This window comes from Crocodylus siamensis, chromosome 10 (assembly GCF_052110815.1).
Source record: "Crocodylus siamensis isolate JL-2025a chromosome 10, ASM5211081v1, whole genome shotgun sequence".
In the NCBI taxonomy this organism is placed as follows: domain Eukaryota; kingdom Metazoa; phylum Chordata; order Crocodylia; family Crocodylidae; genus Crocodylus; species Crocodylus siamensis.
In genome coordinates this window covers 32,818,082-32,845,339 of record NC_143404.1, presented here as the reverse complement: position 1 = coordinate 32,845,339, position 27,258 = coordinate 32,818,082, and the positions used below count along the sequence as shown (strand labels likewise).

At 44.4% G+C, this 27,258-nt stretch overlaps 1 long non-coding RNA gene across 1 annotated transcript; it reads left to right on the top strand.

Moving 5' to 3' along the window:
* The first annotated feature begins 265 nt into the window (after positions 1 to 265).
* On the top strand, positions 266 to 6,617 carry LOC149856391 (uncharacterized). The gene is made up of 3 exons (XR_016444463.1): positions 266 to 345; positions 2,508 to 2,718; positions 6,271 to 6,617. It is a non-coding gene; the product is annotated as an uncharacterized LOC149856391 (long non-coding RNA).
* Positions 6,618 to 27,258: the final 20,641 nt, after the last annotated feature.

Below are 27,258 nucleotides of genomic sequence, written 5' to 3'. Positions count from 1 at the left end.
AATGATATGTTAATATCTTAAACATAGAAGAAATAAGAAGGAACAAAACAACCTTTTTCCTGTTGAACTGCTTTCAGCAGGTTCCTCCAGCTCCATACTCTGGCACTCACCGTAGACAGACCCTGCAGCATGCCCACTCAGTGGTTGGAGCCCTGACGTCTCTGTCCCTCTTTCCCCGACTCCCTTGTTTACTTGCTGCCACCCCACCACCTCTTTCTGCAGGTTTTTTTTCTGCAGAAGGGCATCCGGTACTGGAGATGTCAAACTGGAAGGAGTCGTAGCTCCTGAAAGGATGTTCTGGCAGCTGCATTTCTCCCTCCATCTGTTTGGCTTCCTGTTGGTCTGGTAAGTTTTTCGGATCCCTTTCCTTTTTCTCTGAAGAGACAGAGGAAGCCTCTTCATAATGTGTTATTGGACCAACTGTTTAGTTGGGATAGTTGTTGGACAAACTTTTGAGTATCATGTGACCTGAGGATGGGCACGTAATGCCCAAAAGTTTGTCTAACAGCTCTCCCAGCTATACAGTTGGTCTCATAAAGCACGTCACAAAAAAGCTATGCTCTTCTTAGGGAGTGTCAGGAGGAAGGACAGCAAACAGGCTGAGGTGCCCCCAGCTTGCTGTGGTTAGCAAGGGGTCCTGGCTGCTTGTGGCCTAACTATCCCCTGCTGTTGCCTGCCTGGGTGTGGCTGCCTGTGTGTAAACAGCAGCGTTGTCAGTGTCCGGCAGGCTACTCGTCAGGACAGGTGCTTCTCTCTAGCCCTGGCTCTTGGTTCTTAGTTCTTTGGTTCCTACCTCTGATCCCTAGTTTTCAGGCCCCTGGGTCATGCTTACTTGTTTGTGGATTCCTGTTCCCTGGGTCCTGTTTGTTGGCTGCTGCGTTTTCTCCTTGTTCCTGGCTTCTGCCTATTGGTTTCTGGTTCTAGACTGTAGCCTAAACATTCTGACTTGCTGGGTTTTGACCCCTGTGCACCAGGCCCCTGTCTAGGCCCCTGTGTGCTGACAGCTGGCTCCTGACTTGGAACTTGGCTTGATTATTGCCCATGTCCCAATCCCATACAACTAAAGCTGCCTACTCCAGACCCCCGCTGGTAACTGGTCTGGATTCCTGTCCTCTGTTCCTGACACCCCTTCTGGCTCATGGTTCTACCCAAGGTGACACCTGGGTCTGGTCCCTTACAGATCTTGGCCTCTGATCCCCTGACTCTACCTTGAGGTACTTTTTTCCCTTATCTTGTTTGTTTCTGATCCCTTGGGTTGAGATCTTCTAGAGTCAAGCCCCCACTGACCTTGTCATACCCCTGACAGGTAGTCTGATATCGGGTATTTTTGCAATCATTGCCCCTTTGCCTGGCATATCTGCCTTTTTTAGTGTCTCTGTTTCTGGTACGTTATCAGTGAATTGATTATTATTTACTGGAAATTTGTTTCAGACTCTATTGAATGGAAAATGGAATTCAATTAAAATGTACCCCCCCAGTTATTTAAAAGTGTGTTTTTTATTTAGTGAAGAACTATTTTAATATGTTGGATACATCAGGGGGAAAGTAAGTTGAACTAAGCACGTTTTGCATTTAAAATGGTGTATTAAACAAAGTGAGCACATAGAGTGAGGGAATTCAGTGGTTCCTGATTACTGTGTTTTTCAACCTAATATCTCATTCTCTCACACCTAGCTTTTACTCATACATTAGGGCTAAGTACAGACAGTCAAAAAGCCTGAGGCTGAAAGTATTTAATCTTTGTAGGTAAGTCTAAACTGCAAAAATTGAACTGATAAGCAAATGAGCAGACATTCACATTTGAGTCCAGAAATGCAGCCATTTGCCTGTAGGCCAGAAGCTGGGAGGCACTAGACCATGCCTCCCCGCTAGGCTGGAGCAGACAGCTTGGGCCAAGACTAGCCTGCCCACCCTGCAAGGGAAAGGGACTGAGGGGAAGCTGAAAAGCATCTTTGAATGCTGGGGGACTGTGAGTTAACTTGAATCTAAGGAGATCTGGGGCAGAAGTCAATAAGACAGTTTAACTTAAATCAGTTAAGTCTTATACTACATCCATCCAGTCTTATCTTGAACTGGTTTTGGCCATTTTGCAAGAAGTTTATGTGCACTGAACTTCTGGGCCAGGTACAGACAGTCAAAAAGCCTGAGGCTGAATCAGTTCAGTCTTTACAGGTTAGTCTAAACTGCACAGATTAAATTGAAACAGAAGTAAACACACATTTACTTTTGATTCAGGAAATGCAGCCAGGGCTGGAAAACATGCTGGGATGCTGTGGGGCTGTGATTTAACTTGAAGCAGGAAAGGGGCTGGGACAGAAGTTTCATAAATTGGTTTGACCCAAATCAGTTAAGTTTGATTCAGACAGGTTTATCTTAAACCAGTTTCAGCCATCTTGAAAACTGGTTTATATGCACTGAGCTTCTGTTCTGTTACAGGTTTAAACTGGTTTTTGACCACTTACACTGGTTTATATGTGACTTCTGTCCCTTGCTGTGTTGTATTACAGATTTGTACCGGCTTCCAATCACTTGTACTGGTTTATATGTAATTTCTATCTGTACCCTAGAAGAGGAAAATAGGCTTTCTGCTTTTCCAGCCCCTGATTGTTTTCTCAATTATGAATGATATGAATAAACCTAGTGAAGAAAATTTTCTCTCTGCACCTATGGAGAAAAGTCTTGTGAAACTGAACTAGAGCAACGAGTCTCTTCCACTGGGTCAGTGGCTTTACTGTCTTTAAATTCTGGCAACAGAACTGTACTGCTTAATATTATAAACCATGAAATAACTTGCATTAAAATAAGAATATTTGTTATCATTTTAAATTAAATTTACATGGGAGCAATTTGAAAGAGAAAGATGCATTTAAATTAACTCTGTTTTAAGTGGTTTCTATTTTTACATAATTGGTTTTTATCCACCCTGTACATATGTTAGTTATCCAGCAAGTTATCTTGTCTACTTTAATTATTTCCAATCTCTTTTAGCATCCTATTCCATCATTTGCAGAGCAGTACTTCTCCAGTGGTGTTTGTTGTTGCTTGGTTTATGTAATGATAGCCTTAGAAGCCCTACCCAAGGGACTGGAGTTATGTTGTATAGATTAGTAGTTCTCAAAAATTTTAGACTCAGGTCACCTCTCCATAGCTTTTTTGAATTTAGCAGCACCCCATTTCAAAAAAAATTTCACTTATTTTTTGGTTGTGGAAAAATAATGGAGTAATTTTTCTATAGCAAACAACAGATCAGTATGGCTTTGACATAATGGATTCATAATTGAAATATCTAGATTTATCCTGTCATCTAACAGTGCTAATACTGCATGGCACTGTTCAAAAGATCTTGGGGTACTCCAGGGTGCTGTAGCACCTTGATCGAGCATCAGTGCTTAGACATTTTAGGTCTACATAATTGGAAAGGGCCCATCTCCCAGAGATCATACAGTATAAACAAGGGATTTCAGAACAAGAGAAGGAATTTCTGAAGAGGATGGGAAGCTCTAAGAGAATGCAGCTGTGGCTTACCCAAGACAGGGAGATGAGGCAGAGCAGTGCTCTCCACAACTCCCCTTTATTTCCCTGTTCTTCCATCTCTTTAGTAGTGATCTCGGACTTGTTGGGTACTTTAGCTTAAGCCAGGGGTAGGCAACATTTTTTGGCTGGAGTGCTGAAAAACACCCGAATGTCTACTGTGGAAGGTGCCAGAGTGCCGGCATGCCAGAAAAACAAAATGAGGGCAGGGGGTACCTGGCAGGATGCCCTGGTTGTGCCCCTTGTCCCCCATCCCAGGCTTTGTGGTTGTCAGCAGCTACCCCAGCTCTGGGTAGCTGCTGGAGCCCAGCATCAGCTCCAGCATCAATTCCGTGCTGGCGGCTACTATGTGTGCACCTCAGAGCACACAGCGGGGCAGCACAGCCCGCCCTGAGGTGTGCGCACAGTTGCTGCTAGCATGAAGCTGATGCCAGAGCTGTGGAGCCTGGTGCAGCTGTTTGCAGCCTGCCTACTGCTTGCTCCACCTGCCCAGAGCCCAGGCTGGCAACAAACAGCTGTGCTGGGCTCTGGAGCCCAGTCACCAGCTCTGTGCCGGGAGCAGGGGACACCAAGGTTGTGCTGCCTCAGGCCCTTCCCCCACTGCCTTCTCTGAGGCATGCATGTACACACCAGTACAGAGCTGAAGCCGGGGCACTGGAGCTGGCACAGCTGTTTGCAGCCTCGTGGCTGCAGCCAGCCCCGGCTCTGGGGAGCTGCTGCCAGTGAAGAGCCCAGGCTGCTCCCAGCAGGCAGCTGGGATGCTGCAAACCCTGCTGGGAGCAGCCCGGGCTCAGCTGGTGGCAGCAGCTACCCAGAGCAGGGGCTGGCTGTGGCATGCCAAGCAAGATAGCCTCGTGTGCCTTGCTTGGTATGCGTGTTGGGGGTTGCTGATCCCTGGCTTAAGCTATTTCCTTGTCCCTGGCTGTGAATATTTCATAGTCTTTACTGAATCAGCTCAGCATTGTTGCATTGTCTTGTTTGTGCATATTTTTGCATGCATTCATATGGCTGTGTAATACTTGTCTGACTGAGAAATTAGGCCCAGAATAGCCTCTCATGTAGTTAACTTTAATTGGGGGAATGCACAGATATAGGACTATCTTTTGGGTTTTTTTTCTGTTCCTGCTCTGTACACAGTATAGCTCTTTGACTACTACGTGAACTGCTGTCCTTTCAAAACCATGCCCAGATTCCCACTACAGCCACCTTGAAGAACTGTTCTTTCTCTCTTGCTTCATTTAATTGAAGTCTTTTCATTATGCAAGCAAAATGTAGGGTTTATTCATGTTTATTTCTTTCTGAGATGATGTGTTCTCTCCTCCATTGCTTCCTTTCCTCCTGCTTTGTTTCCTTCATCCCTTCTCTAAACTTGGTGCCCCCCACCAATAATTTAATGTCCCTGTCAGTGTCTTGTTTTAACCATGTCTCTACTATTCTAATTATATCATGTTTCTCTGTTAACACATGTGATTCTAATTCAATAGTATTGTTACATATCAGCTCATAGCATTGGTATGAAAAATATTTAGGGTACAAGCCTTTCTTGCTCATGCAGGGAGGTAGGAAACAGGAATGTACTACTCCTCCAGTCTTTCTTCTGCAGGTGCATCTGCTGTCACCAAAAGCCTGGTGGTCAACCCAGAATTCTCAATGGGTAGACTGAAGAACTTATATTGATTACACTTGGCTGATATTCCAGTTGGAGCAGCATGGTCTCCCACCAACAGCTTGTTATTGACAGGACTATACTGTTACCAGATTTGCCTGTCACTTTGGGGTGTGCTCATTTATTAGGGTTATGTTTCTGGGGTCTCTGTAATTCTATCAATGTGCTGCTTGTTTCATAGTTGGTAGGGTCGGAAGGGACCTGAGCAGATCATCAAGTCCAACCCCCTGCCATGGCAAGGTGTTCGTCTAGCCTCCTCTTAAAGACCCCCAGGGTAGGAGCCAGCACCACTTCACTTGAAAGTTGGTTCCAGATCCTAGCCACCCTGACAGTGAAGTAGCGCCTCCTGATGTCTAGTCTGAATCTACCCTCTGCCAGCTTGTGACCGTTATTTCTAGTCACTCCTGGCAGTGCTCGGGGGAACAGGGACTCCCCCAGTGCCTGCTGGTCCCCTCTGACTAGTTTGTAACATGCCACTAGATCCCCTCTTGGCCTTCTCTTGTGGAGGCTGAACAGGTTCAGCCTCTCTGTGTAGGGCCTGCCCTGCTGTTCCCTTATCATGCGAGTGGCTCTCCTCTGGATCCTCTCCATGTTGTCCGCAGGAGCGTCCCCTATTGGCCCACCACAGTCTGCACACCAGCATTTTGTAAAGGCAGCACCCGTTCTGCAAAGTCACTTTTGAGGCTATATTGCTTCTGATTTTACCTCCATTAGTTGGGAGAAGGGAAGTGGTGTGTCACTCCCCAGCAGCCTGGGGGCTGCTTTGCACTAGCCACTTTGCACCAGCAACTTTGCAAAGTTGCCCACAGGGAATCATGCCTTCTCAGGCTCTTTCACTCGCATCTTCACAACCCTTGCATTTTCCCTAGATGGAAACTTTGAAAATGTGCTTTTCCAAGATGCTTTTTGCATTCTTTTCCAGCCAGGTGCCAGGCACCATTGTCTTTGTTTTGGAACACCAAAGTGAGGCCGTGGGTGGTGGGGGGCAGCATGGGGTTTAAGACCTGCTTTGCTTGCACACAAACCCAGGGACTTTGCAAACTTTTCCACTTTCTTTTTGTGCTCTTTTCCAGCCCAGCACCAGAGTGTCCAGTTTTTTTTCCATACCAAAATGAGGCTGCCACTGGGAGAGGCTTGCTTTGCTGAAGAACTATAAATTGGGGGAGCAGAGGTCAGGGTGTGCGTCCGCTGTATCGAAGAGGGAGGTTTGAGGTAGGTGAGGGATGACAGCACAGCAGGGGCAGAGAAGGACCCATCCCAATCACAAGACTTGCCTCTGGGGGGGCACAGCAGTGTGAATTCAGGGTTTGGGAAAACTGCAGGCTGATCAAGTGCGGTGCAGTGAAGCTTTGAGTGCTATTTGATGCCCGCACCTCTGCAACATGCAACTCAAAAGAGGACATGGCAATGTGCTATACACCACCTTTGGTAAGTGACACCTGACACTTGTCTGTGTCCTTAGGGTGGCAGGGTCGTCCCTAGGGGAGTGCAAATAGAAGCGGCTGCCCCAGGCACAGCTCTTTGGAGATGGGTGGAGCAGACAGGGTGACTCCTCAGTGCTGCCACTGGCCTCACATTCAGATGCTCGCCAACCTCTCCTCCTCCCCCCCCGCCATGGCATATGGGATCACCTCTGTGAGGGAGGGAGGGGTGCTAATTTGCCAAGGCCCTGCAACAGTGGCATATTGTAGGTCTTCAGTTCACAGGGGACAAGCCCAGGGTGCTGCTGCGCTCACTCCCACGTGCCCTGGACAAGCAGCCTTTTGCAGAAGCTTCAGTGGTGGGCAGGGGGGGAAGGGGAGGGGGACCAGCGCAGAGTGGTGGTGTCCCCTTTGCGTCTGTGCTCAGGACAGCTGTCCTACCCGCTGCCACTGGTATGCCACTGCCCTGCACCCCGGTAGGTCATCTGTGGTTGGAGAGGGAACACCTTGTTTAGTTCAAATTTATTGTAAACAGGGCTGGTGAAATTTTATGGGCATGAAGGAAGGCATACAAGGTGCACAAGAGGCACCAATACAAATTCCAATACTCTTTCTACCCTCCCTCCTTCCCTTCCTTTGGTTTTTAGATCCCCTTCCACTACTAGCCACAGGCTGATCATTTCCTTTTGCTGTAGCAAGAGGCAGAAAGAGAAAGGAAGAAAGAGAAGATGAAGAGGATGACAACACTTCCGTAAAGATTTTCTCAACAACTGAACCTATTATGTATTATAATTATAGTTGACTTTCTTCCTATATACTTTATATAGACATAATATAATAACAGGTAATACTAGGGGTCAATAATAATATTAATTCCAATAGTAATATATTAATAAGCGTTTGTAATAATATTAATATTGATGATTTATTAATGGTAAAAAATAATTGTAATGGTTTGATTCCTTATCACAGCATTTCAAAGCAGGTAGATCTGCCTTATCACCACCCCCCTTCAGCTGCTTCTTTCAGCATACATATGACACACCCTGGGCCTCTACCATATATATATATATGTAGACTTAGGTAATATAGGTTTCTAATTACTGTTCGATCCCTTATGATGAGAAAGCAGATAGTGAGCATAAGGCAGATGATTTTGTGCTCTCCCTGACTCTTTCCTCATGGTGGTGGTGGGGGGGAAAGGGGGGAACGCCCACCTCCTGGTTACAGACCAGAATAAGGAGCAAGTTCTTCCCTAGGTCCGGCCTTCTGATCTGGGGAAAAGTACCAAAATTCTGAGCCTGACACCATATCAGAAGGAGGGCAAGGCTTTCTTTTTGCCTTCCTCCTTGGTTGCAAATTATGGTTGTGAATTATGAATTGCCTTTACACACTGTAATATTTTAATTGTTTATGGCCACTAGTACTGTTAGGACTTCTCTTCCTTCTATGTGAATTGTTGCACTGATTCTGCAGGTCTATTTTGTATTATTCTTGCCCTCCTCCTGGTTGCTGGCCACAAGTGTATTGCTGAGGCTTCTCTTCTGTGTACTACTTCAATTGTGGAGGCTTTCTTCACAGGCTTTGGTCCGAGCATTAGCTCTAGTATGGTAAGAGTTGTCTTCTGATGGGTAAATACAGAAAGTATGTATTCACACCCATTTCATAGTCTTCTTGACCTGTTCCTGGTTACTGGCCATGTTTGCTAATGAGCGTATTATGGAACTGTAATTTGATAATTGTTGCTGGTCACAAATGCGGCGGCTTTCTTTGTGGTTGCTGGACAAGGCCTCCGGCAAATTATTCCGAGGTGCCTTCCAGCTCTAATGTCTATGAAATCTATGAAATTCCCTCCTGGGGTTGGGGTAGTAGGTCCATGCCTGCAGACTCTTTCCTCCAAGCACCCATCTCTGCCTTACACCTCTCTGTTGCACCATATAACTTTCTAATTGTTGCTGTGCACAAATGCCGCTGAGGCTTGAATTTCTTCTCTGAATTATGGAGGCTTTCTTCTTGGTTGCTGGCCAAACACTTTTGCTTTCTTCACTGACTTTGGATCAAACGTCAGTAAGATTTGTTGTCTTCTGACCAGGGTCAATACAGAAAACATGTCTTCAAGCCCATTTCAGAGTTTTCTCATTGGTTACTGGCCATGTCCCAGCAAATTCGGACTGGGGAACATGTCTCTTGACTGGGGAAAAGCTTCTTGCTGGGGAAAACCCTCCCTGCTTCCTACATCAGCATGATTTGCGTAAGTTCTGCAGGCCCATTTCATAGTCTTCTCACCCTTCTCCTGGTTACTGGCCATGTTGCAGCAAATTTGGACTGGGGTATATGTCTTCAGACTGTGTGACTCCTTGAGACTTCCATCTCCTTGAGTTTCTTTTCTGAATTGCAGAGGCTTTCTTCTTGGTTGCTGGCTAAGGCTTCTGGCAAATTCCCTCCCAGGGTCTGGGTAGTAGGCCCATGCCTGCAGGCTCTTCACCCCACTTGCCCACCTCTGCCTTACAGCTCTCTGTTGCACCTTGTAACTTTTGAATGTTGCTGGGCACAAATGCAGCTGAGGCTTGAGTTTTTTCTCTGAATTGTGGAGGCTTTCTTCTTGGTTGCTGGCTGTTTCATGTGACCCCATATGGGTAGTCAAGGAACAGCTCCCTACTTAATAGAAAGTGTCTTTATTATAGCAGTTTCTTACAGAGCTGTTAAAGAGCCTACTGTGCTCCCCCATTCTCTCTAACTCTCTTGTTTTTTCTGTCTCCTCCCCTCACTTCCTGTTCCTCCTTTGGACTCCTCCTTCTGCTGCTGCTGGTTTTGCCTCTGAGATCCATACATATTGTTACATCTTTCCTTTCAACAGTTCAAAACAGATGATTAACTTATTCCCCTGGTTGGGCCAGAGGTTGCTAGCACATAGCCCACTGTGGAGGCTGAGCCTTTACTGCTGGTCTGCTGTGTTCTTTAGGGCTCATAGTCATCCAGGTATGCTGTTCATTGTACCAGCCTCCTGCTTCTTGTTTGACTTTTCTGGGTGCTATTCCTGCTTCTGTTCTGTCCTTGTCTTTGTTTTGTGGGCTAGACTCTGCTTGTGTATCTTTTTCCTTTGTGGAGTCCATGGCATCTTTCTCCCCTTATCTGGGGCTCACTGATGACTGACCAGTTGTCAAAGTTGTCTTGGTCCTGATCCTAGAATCTTTTGCTCAATTGTATTTCTGCTTTGCCAGCACTCTGCAGCTGCTTCCAGTTATATCTCAGTCTCTGTCCACTATCTGTATGCACAAGTACTGTTTGACCCCAGTATTCCTTCCTGCCATGGCAGGGGGTCGGACTAGATGATCTGCTCGGGTCCCTTCTGACCCTAGAAACTATGAAACTATGAAACAACTTCATAAGAACCATCTCCCACAGCACCCTCAATGGTGTCCTTTTGCCATTCTTTCACATGTGGACTTACTGGTTGTACCCAGACCTTTCCCCCTCTGCACAGTGGTCTCAGGTCCCTGGCTCCTTTGTTATATTGTGATACTTGTTGATATTATTGCTTTTTTAGCTGCTTCCATGTACTGTCACCCCTTCCTCCCTCAGGTTGTAGCAGAACATGGGGGAGTAATGTCTTAGTTCTCCGGCCCATTACTTTTTGGGCTGGGCTACTGTCCATTCCTTGGGAGGGTGCATTGCCATGAGTGACTGGTGCCACCTTAGTCGGGGGAGCACGTGCCCCCTTGCGACCAGTCCCGCCAAATGATTTTGCTGCCTGGGGGGACCCCTGAGGCCAATCTTGCAATGGCCAACTGCTGCAGTTAATCGCTGCAGCCACTTCTGGGAGTGGCTGCAGTGATCGGTTGGCACTTGAAGGGGTTGCACTGGCACTCTTGCCTGCCCGTCGCCTAAGCAGCGAATGCAGCTGGTCAGGGGGTGCTCCGGTGCTCTCGGGGTGCATGTGCACCCCCTGCACATTGCCACTGTGTGTTGTGATGGTTCAGTAGAACCAGGTAGGGATTCTCTGCAGTCTTATTTACCTTTAGCAATAGTCTCTTGGCTGTCTTTACTGCTGATTCAGCCTTCCCAATGCTTTGTGGGTACCCAGTGTGTCCCAGCCACCTGCAGAGGGTTCAGGATTGAGAGTATGTTTGGGGGTAGAAAGGTAAAAAAGGTTTATTGACGTAACAAAAACACAACTATGCATAGTAACAAGACAAACAAAGACAGACAATAACAATTCACGTTGGCAACTTATTGGCAATCCCCTCTGATGCCTGATGTACAACAAGTTTCTCTTTCCACAAAGCTCAGCAAAGTCAGGCGTTCCTGATCAGTGCTGTCCAAGAGGTACCGGGAAGGACCCTGGTTTTCAGACCTTGGGCTCCTCGAGATCCACGGGCCCACTGATCCAGGTCAACAGCTAATTAATCCTTTTCACAGAGCTGTATCTTCCTTGAGAATGATTTCCAGATGTTTTAGCCCATTTATAATTTCTGAGCTGTGCTGATAAGTTAGAGCCATTCAGATTCTTTTTACTTCAACTGTCCGTAGACTGACCAATAGCAGTACAAGCCTTGCATTGTTTTGATGAGGTTAATTTTAACTATGCCACAGGGCCACACTACTTCAAGGCTTTGCTAAATTTACTACAAATTTAATGTAAATTTACTTACATTAAGTAAGGCCTTACTACATCTTAAACTTTAATTAGGCTTTTAGCGACAACATATAGCTTAATAGCTAAACAGATGCAGAAAAACACTTGGTCTGATCTTCATAGAGCCTTCAGCAAGCACCTTTATCACACAGATGTAAATTTTCAGCTGTCACACAAGGGATGATGTCTTGTGCTAGAATTCCCATCTAGTGCATAACTGTTTGGATTCTCTTGAGGTATATTGTGGGCCATTGTCTGGGAACAGTATGTCAGGTATCCCATGCCACACAAAATGAGCCTTCAGCTCACCATTCCTGTCTGAGTGTCTTCAAGGTAATCCATCTCCTAAAAATTGGAATAGTAGTCTATGGTGACCATATAGTTTCTGTCACTGACATTGAACAAGTCAGTCCCTACCTTCTTCCAAGAGGGGATCTCATGAGGGTTCAATGTCTCTTTTTGCCATCTGTCACTGTATTGCTTGCACACCTCATACTGCTCCATGTATGTTCTCAAGTAGGCATTCATGCTTGGCCAGTAGATGCACTCCCATGCTCTCCTCAGGCATGATTCTATTCCCACGTGTGAAGCACGGAGTCGGTTCATGAAGTCTCACTGCAGAGCTACTAGGATTGCTACCCTATCTCCCTTGAACAGAATTCCATTCTGTTCTTCCCTCCATTGGTAGTATGTGGCAACTTCTGGTGGAACTTGTGCCTTGTGCTGTGGCCAGCCCTCTAGGATGGTTCATTTAACTGCTTGTAGCACACTATCCTGTTCCATACTCTGTTGTATTGCTTTGAGACTGCTTTTGGAGATGGGTAAGCCTTGTACCATATTAATGAATGCTCTCTCCTCAGCAAAGGTTTTTTTTTATTATGATTGCTAATGGTTTGTGATCTGATTGCACATCTACTCTCTGTCCAAAGGTGAACCGATGGAACAGTTTCAGTCCAAACAATACCGGTAGTAACTCCTTTTCTATTTGTGCACACTTCCTTTCAGTTTCAGTCATTGCTCTACTAGCAAAAGCTATGGGCTGCTGGTTCTGCATCAGTACCGTTCCAAGACTTTCTTCTGATGCATCACACTGTAGTACTAGTTGCTCAGCTGTGTTGTAGTACTTCAGTGTTGGGGCCTCGCTGATAAGCTTTTAAATTCTTTTGAATGCCTCTTCTTGGGTCTGTGCCCACTCCCAGGCTGCATCATTGTGTGTTAGCAACCTGGGTGGCTCACAAGCATTAGACAAGTATGCACAAAATGTGGACAGATAGTTAACCATCCCAATAAGGTACTGGACTCTTTTGACATCCTGTGGCCTGGGCATCTCCATAATGGCTCTCACCTTCTCCAGGTCTGGCCGTAGTCCTTCTGAAGTCGGCAGATGTTCAGTGTTAAGGTACTTCTGTTCTTCTCAGTTGTATTTTGTCAGGATTCACTTTAATGTTCCTCTCCTGGCATCTCTTAAGGAGTTGTTGCAGTTTGGCATCATGGTCACAGATTGCCTCTTCCATATCATCCCCTTCTCCTATGACAAGAGTATCATAAGCCACAGTCTTGATACCCGGAAGACCTTCCAGCTCCTGGTTCAGCTTCCGCTGGAAAACTTCAAGAGCTGAGCTGATCCTCATGGGCATCCTTAACCAGTGATACCTGCCAAAGGGCATACTAAAGGTTGTCAGGTGGCTGGATGATTCATCTAGCTTCACATGCCAAAATTCTTGACACAGCACACTGTGAACACTTTTGCCCTAGACAGACTAGGTAGTACATCCTCAATTATTGGCAGTGGGTAGTGCCTTCTTTTGAGTGGCCTGTTAAATGGTTTTGGATCAATGCAGATTCTCAGTTTGCCTGATGGCTTCCTTACTACTACTAGGCTGCTGATCCAGTCAGTGTATTTTTCAACTGGTATGATAATGCCTTTTTTTCCTGCAGGTTTGTCAATTCTTTTTTCAGTGGCTCCAGTAGGGCTAGCAGAATTCTGCATTGGTAGTTGTACTGGTTGCACCTGTGGATCTATTTTCTAACTTTAGTTTGTCTTCAAAGAGTCCAGTGCCCTGGAATATGTCTCCATATTTTAACAGAATGTTAGGTAGTGAACTTAAAGACTGTTCTTGCTCTTCTGTGACCTGGAGGATGTTGTGGTGTTGCACTGTAATTAAATCCATGGCCTGTGTTGCCTGGCTGCCCAGCAGTAGATGGGTGTCCGCCCTGTCAGTCACTATAAATTCCAGGCGGTACTGTTTCTTCTTGCATGGATTTCTTATAGTCAGCTGGCACTTTCCCAGTGGCCTCACAGTTGTTTCCTTTCTGCTGCTGCTGGTTTTGCCTCTGATATCCATACATATTGTTACACTGGCCAAGCCCTCCTGCTTTCTTCACTGCCTTTGGCCTGAGCATCGGTAAGAATTGTTGTCTTCTGACTGGGGTAAATACAAAAAACATGTCTTCAGGCCCATTTCATAGTCTTCTTGCCCTCCTCCTGGTTACCGACCATGTCCCAGTGAATTTGGACTGGTGTACATGTCTTCTGATTTCCATCCCCCCACCACTCTGTCTCCTTGAGGCTTCTGTCTCCTTGAGTTGGGGATTTTAAATAAATAAGGATAACAGAAAGTAGTATTACAAAAGGGTAGATTTTGCTCCCCAGGACCTTTACAATATAAAATATTTAAAAATATTTATAAAACCTCTATAAAATGGCAACTTGAGTTGGGCCATGCATCTCCACCTGAGGGGGCCCCTTTGGGACCATGCCTGGGGGCCCCCACCTGATGGGCCCCTTTGGGACCATTGCTGCACTCCCCCTTTACCCTTGGGAGCATATTGTGAATTGGTGTTTTAAGCTATTGTATTGTGTTTGCCGACAATGTCTGTACTTTAAAAAAATGTATTCACCAGTTGACTACCAATGGCATTGTTGAGTAAAAAAAAAATGTCTATACTGTTTTAGCTGCAAACCCAGCTCCAAAAGGTGCTGCATGCAGGATTTTGTAAAGAAAGCATTTGAAAAAAAATCATTTTTGCATTACACCTCCCATAACAGTACAGCCTGCAAAGAAAAAACGGTCAGGGGGTCAGAAAAAAGAAGCAGCTGTTTTGGAGCTGCAGCAGCTTGCGTTTAACCCCAGCCCCCCACTGCCTCTTGGCAACCATACATATTAAATGCATTTCAATGCATTAAAGACTTGCTAAATGTGGGAGGTCCATGTATGGGAAGTCTCGCAGTTTGCCTGCTTGCCACTGAGGGTGGGTGGGGTTGCTTAGTCTTTTTTCTTACAAGAAATGCTGGCTGCACCCTAGGACTTAACAAGCATTCAACCTCCCTCTGATAACAGTCCACCCTGCAACTCCTTGCAACTGTTTCCAGTAATGCCATGACTCCATAAAAACCCCCAAGTGAAGCATCCCCACGCTGAAGTGGGCATGGTCTCTGAAAACCCCACCCACGCACCCCAAAGAAAACATGACACGTATATAAAGCAAAATAAAACACTTCATTTAAAAAAAAAGGGGGGGGGGTGCATTTTTTACTTTTGTAAAAAAAATTAAAATAACAACTAAAAATAATTTAAATCATAAGTAATAAATGATAATTAAATTAACAAAGATTTTAAATAAAGATAACAATATTATACAAAAGGGGTTCTTCTTCCTCAGCACCTTTACAATATAAAAATATACATGAAATATTAAAAAATAAATAAAAACTGCAAATCTGCACAATACAAGTCTTTCACACTCTTCATTTTTTTTATTTTTACTGGTTGCCACCCCCCCGCCAGCGAGTTCCACCTGCGAAAGTTTTCTGCAGGGAGGGGGAAGAGAAAGAGGAGGAGGGTTTGGAGTACAGCTGAAAAACCAGACTCTCCCACAACACACACAAATCTTCCTTCAAAGGGTGGATATCAAATCCTAAACAGGAAAATTAAAAAGAGCACAAACTCTAGCAAGTCAAATGTAAAACCATAATAAGACAAGCTGAGAGAGAATTTGAGGAGAAACTGGCTACAGACATAAAAGTTCACAACAAAAATTACTTCAAGTACATCAAAGTTGAAGACTTGCCTAGGAGTCAGTGGGGCCTTTGGATGATTAGGGTGAACAAGGGGTGCTAAATGATGACAGATCCATTGTAAGGAAACTAAATGCAATTTTGCATCTGTCCTCACTGTGGAAGATGTTAGGGAGATTTCCTCACCAGGTCCACTCCTTGTGGCAGAAAGCCACTTTGGTTTCTCCCCAAAATCTCTGCCCTGTGACTATGTGATTAGATGGGCCAGCACACAGGATTCACACCTCAGCCTGTCTCTTTAGGTAACCTGAGCTGGCTGCAGTCCTGAGGGAGGGGGGAAACCTGTTCCCTCTGCCTACGTGACTTGCATCAATTACCTGGGTAAGGGGTTTCTACCTGGGGAGCTGGAATCTGCCTGGTAACAGGTGATGTATTACAAATTGGTTGGCTGATAGCCAACTGGGGCTGACCTCCACTGGACCAGGTGAATGAGGTCACAGGGGCTATATAAGTTAAGGGGGGGGGGGAAGGAGAGGCTGTCTTCCGCCATGAGGTGAAGCAGCAGCCATGTGGGGGACACAGAGGAGCTTTACCATCTAAAGTTGGCTCTCTCCCCCAAACTCACGAGCTAGAAACTGCCTGCTTACAGAGGGGAATTTCACCAGCCTCTGGAAGATGCTTGTGAATAAGCTAGTTGAGATCTGATTAGATATTTAGCTGGCAGTAGCACAGATGTATAATCAAAAGGCTACCTCCACCACACTGTTTGCTGTTTAGGATTTCTAAAATATTGTTCAATCCTGTACCCTAGTTTAGCCTACCACTTGTAACCAATAAAGTTCTCCTTTTTGACTGGTGTGGGAGACTTATTGAGGGATGGGTCTAAATTATGCCTAAGAGACCCCTTAGGTCTGCGGACTAAGGGAGACTTTACTTTTTGCCCCCTGACTTGGGGAAGTGCCTCAAGTGCCTGTACTGGGTCGAGTACCCGTCAGACTATTAGGCCTGTGTCTCCCTGAGGACACAGGGCCGAGACAGTCCCTTCTCAGGGTGGTGGCAGCTACGTTACCCCCAGACTAGCGAGTGTGCTCCGGGAGAGGGGTCGGCCGAGCATAAGCACCCCTAGGGAGGCATTCGGAGCCTGGAAGGTGGTCGGGAGGTGGGTGGCTCAACGCAGGAGCGCCCCCTACTGGCCCGCCACACTCCTCTCTAGGGACAGGTCAGTGGAGCTGTCCCAAACTGAGGTTTCAGTAGATGAGGTCATAGAGGAAACTGATAAGCTAAACAGTAGCAAGTCAACAGGACCTGATGGCATTCATCCTAGGGTCCTAAAGGAGGCCAGATCAGTGATTGTCGAAATCCTAGCTGTAGCATGCAATATATCACTAAAAATAGCCTCAGTACTACAGAACTGGAGGGTTGCGAATGTGACTCCAGTATTTGGAAGGGGTCTAGAGGAGACCCAGGGAACTACAGGTTGGCGAGTGACTTGAATTCCTGGAAAACTGGTAGAAACAATACTAAAAAAAAATGTTCAGGGCAGGATGAACATGACTTGCTGGAGAGGAATCAGCATGGGTTAGTCAATAAATAAGTGGACAAGGGTTCACATAGTATATCTGAACTTCCAAAGAAAGCCTTTGACAAGGTTCCCCATCAAAGGTTCTTAATGAGGTTAGGAAGGTCCACTCATAGATTAGAAATTGGCTTAAGGGTAGAATACAACGAGTAAGTATAAATGGTCAGTTTTCAGAAAGGAAAGAAGTTAACAGTGAGGTCCTCCAGGGATCTATGTTGGGATTCATATTGTTTAATATATTCATAGGTCATTTTTAAAAGAGAGTGAGTAGTCAGGTGGCCAAATTTGTGGATGAAACAAAATTATTCAAATGGTAATGCCCAAGGCAGGCTGTAAGGAACTACAGAAGGCTCATGCATTATTAGGTAAATGGGCAACTAAATGGCAGATGAAGTTCGGTGTAGAAAAGTTATAAAGTAATGCACCTTGGAAAAAATAATCCAAAGTATAGTTACACTATGATGGGCTGTACATTGGCTGTTAGCATGCAGGAAAGAGATCTGGGAATTGTTATGCACAGTTCACTAGAAACCTCTGCTCAGTACTCAGCAGCCATCAAAAAGGCAAACAAAATGTGAGGGATTATTAAAAAGGGAGCTGTAAACAAAACTAAATGTACCCATTATAAATCCCTGGTGTGTTCACACCTTGAATACTGTGCCCAGTTCTGGTACTCACACATCAGAAAGGATATGGAAGAACTAGAGAAGGTACAGAAAAGGGCAACAAAGATAATTAGTAGTATGGAGGTGCTTCCATATGAAAAGAAACTAAAGAGGTTAGGCCTATTCAGTTTAGAAAAGAGTTGCTTGAGGGGGGACATTATAAAGGTTTACAAAATACTAAATGGCAAATAGAAAGTACACAGGAATTTATTATTTACTATCTCTCTCAAAATAAAAACCAGGGGTCATAAAATGAAACTAGGAGGTAGTAGGTTTAAATTTAAGAAAGGAAAGTTCTTTTTAACAGACCATATAATTAAAGTGTAGGATTCATTGCTACAAGATGTTGCAGAAGCTGACAGTTTAACCAGATTCAAAAAGGGATTGGAAAAATTCTTGGAAGAAAGGTGTACCAGTAGCTATTGAACAAGGAAGTTAAGGGTGCATCCTCTGATTCAGAACTTCCTAGAACTTAAATGGAGACTGCAAGTGGGAGGGGAACGGAGAAAAACCCTGGTCATACTCTGTTCACCCTCCCCTTCAGCATCAGCTTTTTGCCACTGCGTGACACAAGTGTGGTAGTGCAGCTTCAGGTGCTTGCCACTTTAAGGGCAGAGTCAGGCAGGTAGCAGGTGCCTGATGGCAGCAGACATTTTGAGAACCAGGTATATAAAGGCTGTAGTTTGCTGCTGCCAGCCCAAGCGGAAACATTGCCTGGTTGAGCTGCAGCAGGAACATCTAGAAGGTAAGAGCAGGAGGCTCTTGGTCCGGGGCATGACCTAAAACTGCACCCTGGTGGGGCTTCTAGTGGTGTGGGAGCCCCTAGGAAATGCCAGGCTAATTACCTTCCTGGTGAAAGGTGGGTTAGGGGCACGTTAACCCTGGCCCTCACCATCTGGTGGGTAATCATGAGAGCTGTGGGAGTAGTGGGGCCAGGTATGCTTCTATTTAGGCACCTGAGCCCATCAGGGATGTGATATCCTGAAGACCCAGAGGGGCAGCCTTGGGAGTGTAGTGTGAGGCCCCGCACAGAGTGGGGCTGAACTGGGAGTAGGCCTGAAGGGCTGTGTGTGTGAGGGGGATGAGTAGGGTGGAATGGGGAGTATGCTTGAAGGACAGTCCCAGGGGCATGCTGAGTAAGGCTGAACTGGAGTAAGCCTGCAGACCAATGCAAGGGCCAGCCCTGTGAGAAGCTAGTGGCAAGTATGAGGAGGAGACCCCAGGGTGGGGTGTGGTACAGAGTTGCCTGGTGAGGGGCTTGGGGCAGAATCAGTCCAGGGTTTGGTACAAGGCTGGGCCACATAGAGTAGTTGGAACTTGTAGGAACTGAAGGACTGCATGGTGAGGACAGTATGCAAGTAGTAAAGCCCAAGAGGGGCTGCTTGAGAGGAGCGAAGTGTGGCCCAGTAACAGGTGGTATACTAGAGGCCCCTGTGAGATGGGAAGCAGGGTGAATGTGAGGATGAATGGAGCCCAATTTTGGACTGGGTTTGCTTCAGTCTCAGACTGGGGAATAATCCTAATCTGGATGCCATCTGCGAGGCATGGGCTGCGGTGTAGGGGAGGTTTGGAACTGCAGATAGCACCCCTTGGCATCGGGGCTGGGAATGGGCAGCCTCTCGCATTATACCACCAGTTTATGTACCAGTACAGCAAAGTTGTGGCAGGCGACACTGGGTGGACTGCCCCATACAGACAGGTAGGTGAGCTGGCATGAGACCCAGCCCTGAGCATGCCCCCTGTCACAACAAGATACCAGACAGGATGGACCTATGGTCTGAACCAGTAAATGGAAGTTCTTATATTCTCCATATCCCTTTTTGCACCAGTTTTAAAGCCTTGTTATGTAGCCACCATTCTCCTGGCTATGAAGTAATGCATCGTATTTCCTCTAGGGTATTTTGATGACACTTTTTGTCTGACTGACTTGAGACTGAGACAGGTTTCTCCTCCTTGTATATACACTATTTTGTGGATTGAACCTGATCTGATGGCCATTGAACTCACTTGAAAGATTATTTTCAACTTAATAGGCTTTAGATAAGGTCCCTTGAGAGCAAAGGCCAAACTCTCATCTCATTTAAATATCAATGAAACTTCCAATGACTTCAGTAGTACTAGCCTTGAAGTAACTGAGAAGGTATTTGAATTCTAAGAGATCAAGGAAGGGACTTAATGCTCCACAAGACAGGACATTAGCATGAGGCCCATAAAATGCACTTGATATAAAATACAGACAACTTTTTATGTCACTCCTGGATAGGACTACAAATATGTATAGCTGGCAATGTTATCCAACTCTTAATTTGGTGCATGCTCCTTCTTTTATTGTAGTTTAATAATCTGTTATTTAATTAAAAAAGCAGATAATTGTCTATTAAATGAAATTCTTACTACAGTCCTTCCTGGGCTAATATTCAAGAATTGGCCTTTCAGTGGAAGCTAGTAAAGATGAATCAGTTTAGTACTTCCCCAATGTGTACAGTTGCAGTATACTTATGACTGAAAGGAAACTGTGTTGGAACAGAGGGGAGGAATGCTTCATTGACACTAGACTACAACTAAAGCAAATGGAACTAGAACTATCGATTCTGTGTAAAAGCATCAGTTCAGTGATGCACAATAAAAACCATCTGTGATGATCTTCTATTTACTCTTCTCCACAATCAAAGTAGTGCCATGTATTGAGAACTTCCTTTAGGATGTTGGCTCATTGGAATTAATGGGCATTAAGGATAAAGGCATAACATTAAGTGAGTACCTTACAGGGCTCAAACTTCATCTCTTTGTCCTTAACAGCTGTTTGTTTTGATCATGGTGATAACTTTTGTAAGGTTGCAAAGAGTTGTCACCTGTTTTATTACATCTACTTTAATATTTCTGTTCTGAAAAGATATATTCATCCACTTGGTAGTGGCTTAATGTCTTCTGAGTTAAACACATGTTAAAGTATGGTAAACTGCTGATTCCTGTGCAGTAGGGCAGTGTGAAGCTTCAGTAGCTGATTTGGCAGCAAGACATAACTCCCGCTCCCAGTGCTGCCATACCCGCACCCCCTTCCCCCCACTGTGCAGCCTGGAAAATGGTGGCAGGGCATAGCCCCTGCTATGAGCACTACTGCTCCCACATCCTGCACCCCACACAGTGGCTGGCAAGCGGCGGCAGCACCTGCCCTCCTGCACTGGCTGGCAAGTGGCATCAGGGCAGAGTCCCTGCTCCCAGCACTGATGTGGGCATGGCAGTGCTGGGAGTGAGGGCTGTGCTCTGCTGCTACCCGAAGCGAGCTGCATCTGCATTGCTCCCCCACCCCTGAGCCAGCTGGGTCAGGCAGGGAAGCTATGGGGACTTCTCCCGTGGCTCCCTGCACTGGGGCAGAAACAGGCAAAGCCGAAGAAGCTGCAGGAGAAGCTCCCATGGCTGCCCTGCCCAGCTCCAGCCTCCCAGCACTTAAAGCCCCGCACTCACTGGATCTTGCAGGGGCTGTTGGGGCTCTGGGGCCACGTGGCAGAGCCCCCACACAGAGTCCCAACTCTCTGATGTCCCCCCTCCCCCACCTAGCCCCAGCATCCTGGCACTTAAAAAAACAAACAAACAAACTCTGCACTCACTGGCTCTGGCAGTGGAGATCAGGGCCTCAGAGGGCTCATGGCAGAGCCTCCCCCATGCAGCATGGGGCAGTGAGGATCACCCCCACCAGCTGGCACCCGCACAGCAGCTTTTGCATCACATAGGTGCAGTGTGGCTTGGCAGGGTGCTGTGTGCTGTCTGGTAGCTGGGGTGGCTCCACCTGTCAGCCAGAGTCTGGTACCTCTCGGCTTCCAGGCAGTGTGCAGTGCTCTGCCAAGTTGCACTGCACCCGCTCCATGGGAGCCATGCTGCATGGGGCTCTGTCACAAGGCCTCAGAGGCCCTGTTCCCCGCTGTTGCAGCTGGTGAGTGTGGGGCTTTTTCTTCTTCTTTTTTTTTTTTTTTAAGCTGCTGGGTGGCTGGGGCTGGGTGGGGCAGCCATGGGGGCTTCTCCTGGGGCTTCCCCCACCTGGGGAGAGCCAGATGCATCCAGAGGAGCCATGGGATAACCTGCAGCTGCCTGGCTGTGCTTGCCTCTCTGGCCGATCTGAATCTCCAAATCTGGCTGAATTTCTGATTCTGATTTGTCTGAATTGAATGGGGACAGTGATTTGAATCACCAGATCACTGAATCGAATACTGAATTGGCCAAATCTGGATCGAATACTTCCCTATTCTCACAGGCCTAACGTGCAGCCAGATTACTGCTTAGAAACTAGAGAATAGTTGCTGGCATGTGCAAAAACTTGATAGTATTGAGGTACAATTGAGGCAATGATCAGCTTATCTTTGTATTTGAAAGCCAACCCAGTGTTGCATTTACAGTCTTATTCAAACATGCAGAATTTTTTCTGCCTTGGTGAACAAGTATAATTGTTGGCAGATGTGGGGTTGAGGTTATCATTCCCAACTTACGCACCATTCACAGGGCTCCCCCTGAAACCCTGTTAGAACACAGGAATCTGTAGTTCAGAGACAGGAGTATGAAGGCTGCACTGTTATTAATGGGAACTGACAACTGGAGTAGAGAAATCACCTCTTTAAAAAAGGCCAGCATCCAAAGTACTTTTTATGCCTCCCGAAACTGGCAAACATCCTAGATGTTAGATGCAGCTTTGACAGTTCCTCCTATGACTTGATCTCCCAGATGTTAGGCTGGTTTAGACTAGATGCCATGCTGGTGTTTTTAATAGTTCTGGATTACTGTTAAATTTACAATCTGTCACTCGGCTGTCCCACGACCCCTTTGTTTATGTAATATTGTATCTCATAATATTAGACATATGACTGCAGCAAAACCTCATAGAGCGTTTCCATCAAAGCTGTACAGTGAATATGATCTGGTATGATTTGAATAGATCAGATGGTTTTGGATACCATCCCTATCCATATGTGCATAAGACCATTGAGGAGAACTGAAGGGGCACCATTATCATCATACACCTGTGATCCAGACATGGTGACTTATGTTAAGGATTTCAGACCTGGCTTGTATTCAATCAGGCCAAGTCATACTTGTTGCCAAAATGTAACTCAAATCATTTTTGCAGCTTTGGAACTGCTTGCATGACCTTTTCCCAATATTTCTGAGCTTCTTTGCCTCTGAAATCAGGACTACAGGAGCTGTGAAAAAGGAACATGGGGATAACCTGGTCTGGTACCAGCAAAGGACTTGTTCTCTACATTTGCAGTCCCACTTGGGCATTTTACATGAGATTTTGGTTTTGTAAATTATTGTTGTAGCCCTATATGCAGAGCTTGCCTGCTCTTCTATTTGTCTTGTTCATCAGCCTCTCTCCCTGATCAGGACTGGATCCTAGTATAGACACAGAATGAGTGCTTACCATGTGAAGTTTTGGAGCAATACAATGAACGCAATTTGTACCTGTTTCTTTAATAGAAGCAAATTTAGTTGGATTTTCACGGTAAAATTTTCTGGCTGACTACAATGGCTTCAAATCAACAAAAAAGTGATCCAGATGTATATGCAAACAAGGTAACTGTTTAGTAAAGTCTCGGCCTCTTGAAGGCTCAAATCACGTGTAGTATTTTCAATAAAGATAAGCTTAGATCAAAATGCTACATCTAAGTGCTGTTGATTTTAGAGGTAAATCAGGTCTGTGCATCATAGCGGCCATGAATTTGGGAATCATTCAGATTCAGTTCTGCAATTTGTTGGGGCCATCTCCAAAATACTTAGGTTTTTTACTATGATAGCTGCAGGGTTATTTTTGAAGAATCACCTATTCATAGTTTTGGAAATTTTAAATTTCAGCCTGCATGGGCTCAGAAATGCCCCTGGAAGCCCAGGAAAAGGATTTGTTTAATTTCAGAAATCTGATCCTTTTTTTTTCTTTGGAAAATTAGTGGCCTCCACATGGCCTCTTCCCCTGAACAAGTATCGTTGAGTACTGGATTGAGCCCCTAAATGCCAAGTATCAGTCTGGAACACATTTTTATGTCTGAGTTATAAATTCCGGGAAATGGTCACATGCTCCTAACCACAGTGCCTCTCTCTGGTGAGCACTGCTATATTTAGGCAGTGGTTAGACACAGTGTGAAACTTGCTGCTATAAATAAAGTTCTTCTCCCAAACTTGCTGTCATGGGGACATTTGACTCTGAATAACAGAGCTTCAACATAAGTTTTTTAAAATTAAATGCAACTCCTAGCCCTCAGGACAGCATTAGCTTTTTTACAGTTGCTAGTTGTTTCACAGCTTTATTACATCACCTCCATTTGTGCCCCAAGATTGATGTAGGAAATTTTGTGTAAATGCACTCAATCAAGAAGCCATTGTGTCACCATGAGCTCTTAAAGATGTTCAGTGCAATGTAGCATAATTGGCAAAGCCATTATGGAACAAACTTCCATGATTTATAAGTCACAAACATGAAGTCTTTAGGAAAGTTGGTGAAGTACTTTATGGGTCACCTTTATTTTTCCTACCGTAGATGCCTTGACTCACAGGTTTCCTTTATGTCACTCTGTCCATATTCTAGGTATTATTGAAATGGAATAAAGAAGTCACTGTACATCTGGCTGACTAGCTATACTGGATGTAGTTTTTGGGTTTTTGCCTCTAAGGAGGCAAATTGAAGAAGTACTGGGCAAAACAAAATATGAATGTTCAATTAGAACAAATGGTGGCATAAACCGCACTGGAAAGAATGCGTTTAATCAACTGAACTTTGGAATTAAATGTCAAGGCTAAATTCTCCAGGTTTTATTCAGACAAACTTCCTTTGAAGCCAGAGATCAAGCGGAGTTTCTCTCAGTAAGAACTTTAGGATTTGACCCTATGCATAAAAAGCCAGGATTTATTATTTTTATTACCATGGTGCCTAGAGATTCCAGATGAGATCAGGGCTAGTTACAGTATAAACATCAAGCATGAAACTGTTCTTGTTTGGGGTAGTTTACAGTTTAAATAGAAAAGTTCCCACTTTACAGATAGGGAAATGAGGGCCAAAGAGGTTTAAAGAAAGTCACATAAGCTTATGGCACAAAGATAAGAACTGAATCCAGGTCTCCTGAATCCTGGGTGATTCTCTAACTGCAAAGCCATCTTTCCTCTCTCTAAAATACTTGGAGATTATCATTATTGTTGTATATTTTGTTTTATTTTATTTAAATTCATTACTGCTTAGTGGTCAACAAACTATAACATAATCAAGAGATCCCAGCAGTTCATTCTATGCCTCTTGTAGGCCTCTTTCAGTCCCATCCTTGTGTCCTACTGAATATTTCCTGTAAATTATTCTTTTAACTGGTAGGTAGTAGAATATGAGGAAAGAAGAACAATAAGAACCACCCCCCACACAACTTGTTTTGAAGATTGTAAAGGAAATAGCGCATGCAAAGTTTTCTTCCTCTGGATTGTTTTACATGTACAAAGGACACAATAAAAATTTAATCCTATAAAAATGACAAGGTGTTTAGCATTAAATTGGAGGCTAGTAATAAATAATAGCAAACAATTGAAGCACCTGTTGTCTTTCACATTCCACTATAATATTGATTGCATTATTTGAAAATAAAATTGTATCTATCTTAACTTATTTTCAAGGTAGTTATATTTCACAACTGTACAAATATTGAAGATTGCAATTTACAGCCTACTGAAGAAAGAATTAATGCACTCTTGGAAAGTAACAAACCCAGTACATTATAATTCATGTATTCTATTATCCACTTGGGATCAGTGGAGTGCAGATTTCTGGACTGCAGAACCTATGGAGAAAGCTCAAGAAGTTAAAACTTCTGCTAGCATATACATCATAGTAAACTATTTTGTGTGCCATGGAAGTGGTCTGGCTCATTATTAATGTACTTTATTATTAGTGAAGAGTCAACATAAATCATTGTCATTGTCATCTCATTGAAACAGATTTAAATGAAAGTGGCAAAATACATCTTCCAAAAGACATTTTCTAAAATTTGAAATGTCCATGTAAAGTCATTTTTAACAAATAAAAAAAATGGAGAGGGTAATTTTTTTCTGGAATGTTTTGGCTGCCTCTGTTTGGTATCATACAAACACAATTTTTCTTTGGAAAATTTCAATAGAAATGGTTTTCACCATTTCTGGGAATGAAAATAGGGAAGAGTATTTTGTTTTGTTCATGAAAAATTAATTCTGGCACTTCCCAAATTTTGAGTGCTTGATTTTTATAATCATAATGTTGCTTTAAAGTGTATTGTATTATTATATTCAATAACCTGCCAGAAAAACTATTTTCAGGGAGGCAAGGCCCATACAAGAATCACTGGATGCTCAAGTAGCTACACAATTTTTAATTTTGTTAAGGTTGTAACTATGTATGTGTTTGTTTATTTATTTATTTGTTAAATTTATATCCCACTTTACCCAAAAGGTGCCTTTATTATCATCTTTGTCTTCCATCCCAGCCCTATCAAGATAATTTTGAAGTTGAATTATTGTAGATAAAGAGATGATTCATTGGTTCCATAAATGCAACAAAGAATAGAAGAGGATTAGGTTCGTTGGCTGTGGCACTGATTTGTCATTTAACTTGGGCAACTTGCTTTAGGTGTGATATTTCTTCAGTGGAACTGAAACTGGTTCCTAGAGCAGAAACTTGAAAAATTGTCCAGTGCTTCAGATTCCTTCTGCCATAAAATGCTGATAATGTTTTCCTACCACCCAGTGAGCTGTAAGGCAGGAGGAATTAAGGTTTATAAAGCATGTTGAGATGCCCGGGGGAAGGTGCCCAGTATTATTAATCATATGTATGTAAATAACAGGTTTCACCCTTAGTTGGCCCAAGCAGCCAGGCCTATGGGAATGGTAGGGAATATTTTTTCATCTCCCCTAATTCTTAGGTGATCCAGGGGTGGGAATTCATGAAGCTATGTTCATTTACATTAACCGAGAGGCTGACTCACCACCATCCATCAGGATTCTCACTCTTCCAGACTAAGAGGCTCAAGGGATAGCCCAGAATTAAAAATGAGGGTTGAAAGCCCTGATTGGCATGGACTATAGCCTTAACTGAATCTTTTTATTTATTTTTTTACTGGGTGCACATGTAAAGGCGGGATAAAATAACACCCAGTAATATCACATATATCACAGATGGGCTGGAAGATACTTTGCCTCTGAAATTCTTCTAAAATTGGTCATTCTAAGTAAGGGACTTCCTGTGAGAAATAAAACCTTAAGAGTCAGGTGAACTTAGCCTCTTACTTAAATAAGAGTTGCATCAAACATATTTCCTAGCTGACTAATCAGAAGTGACTCATCACTTCTTCATGTTCCCCTTGCTTTCTTGTTGCATCCACCTGTGGTTGACTGTTTTATACTTAGGCCATTAAATCTTTGGGGCAAGGATATCTATTAGGTCTGTCCAGTGCCAAATATAATGGAGACTTGCCCTTTAATTGCTGCTGCTGCTACCACCACCATGGTCCTAATCATAAGGGCTGAATCCTAGCAATAACACTAGCTGAATGTGTCCATCTCACAATGTTTGTAATAGTAATATCCCTGAAGTAGCAGTAAAGGCTGCCTTTCTCTGATAAGATATTCTTTAGCAGGACTGTCTAGTTTCATATCACTCAGGTCACAGCAATGTGAAATGCAATCAGACATACTTGTACACACATCCTCTTGGACTTGGTAAAAGCTTTGCTCTGTAGGTTGGTATAAAATT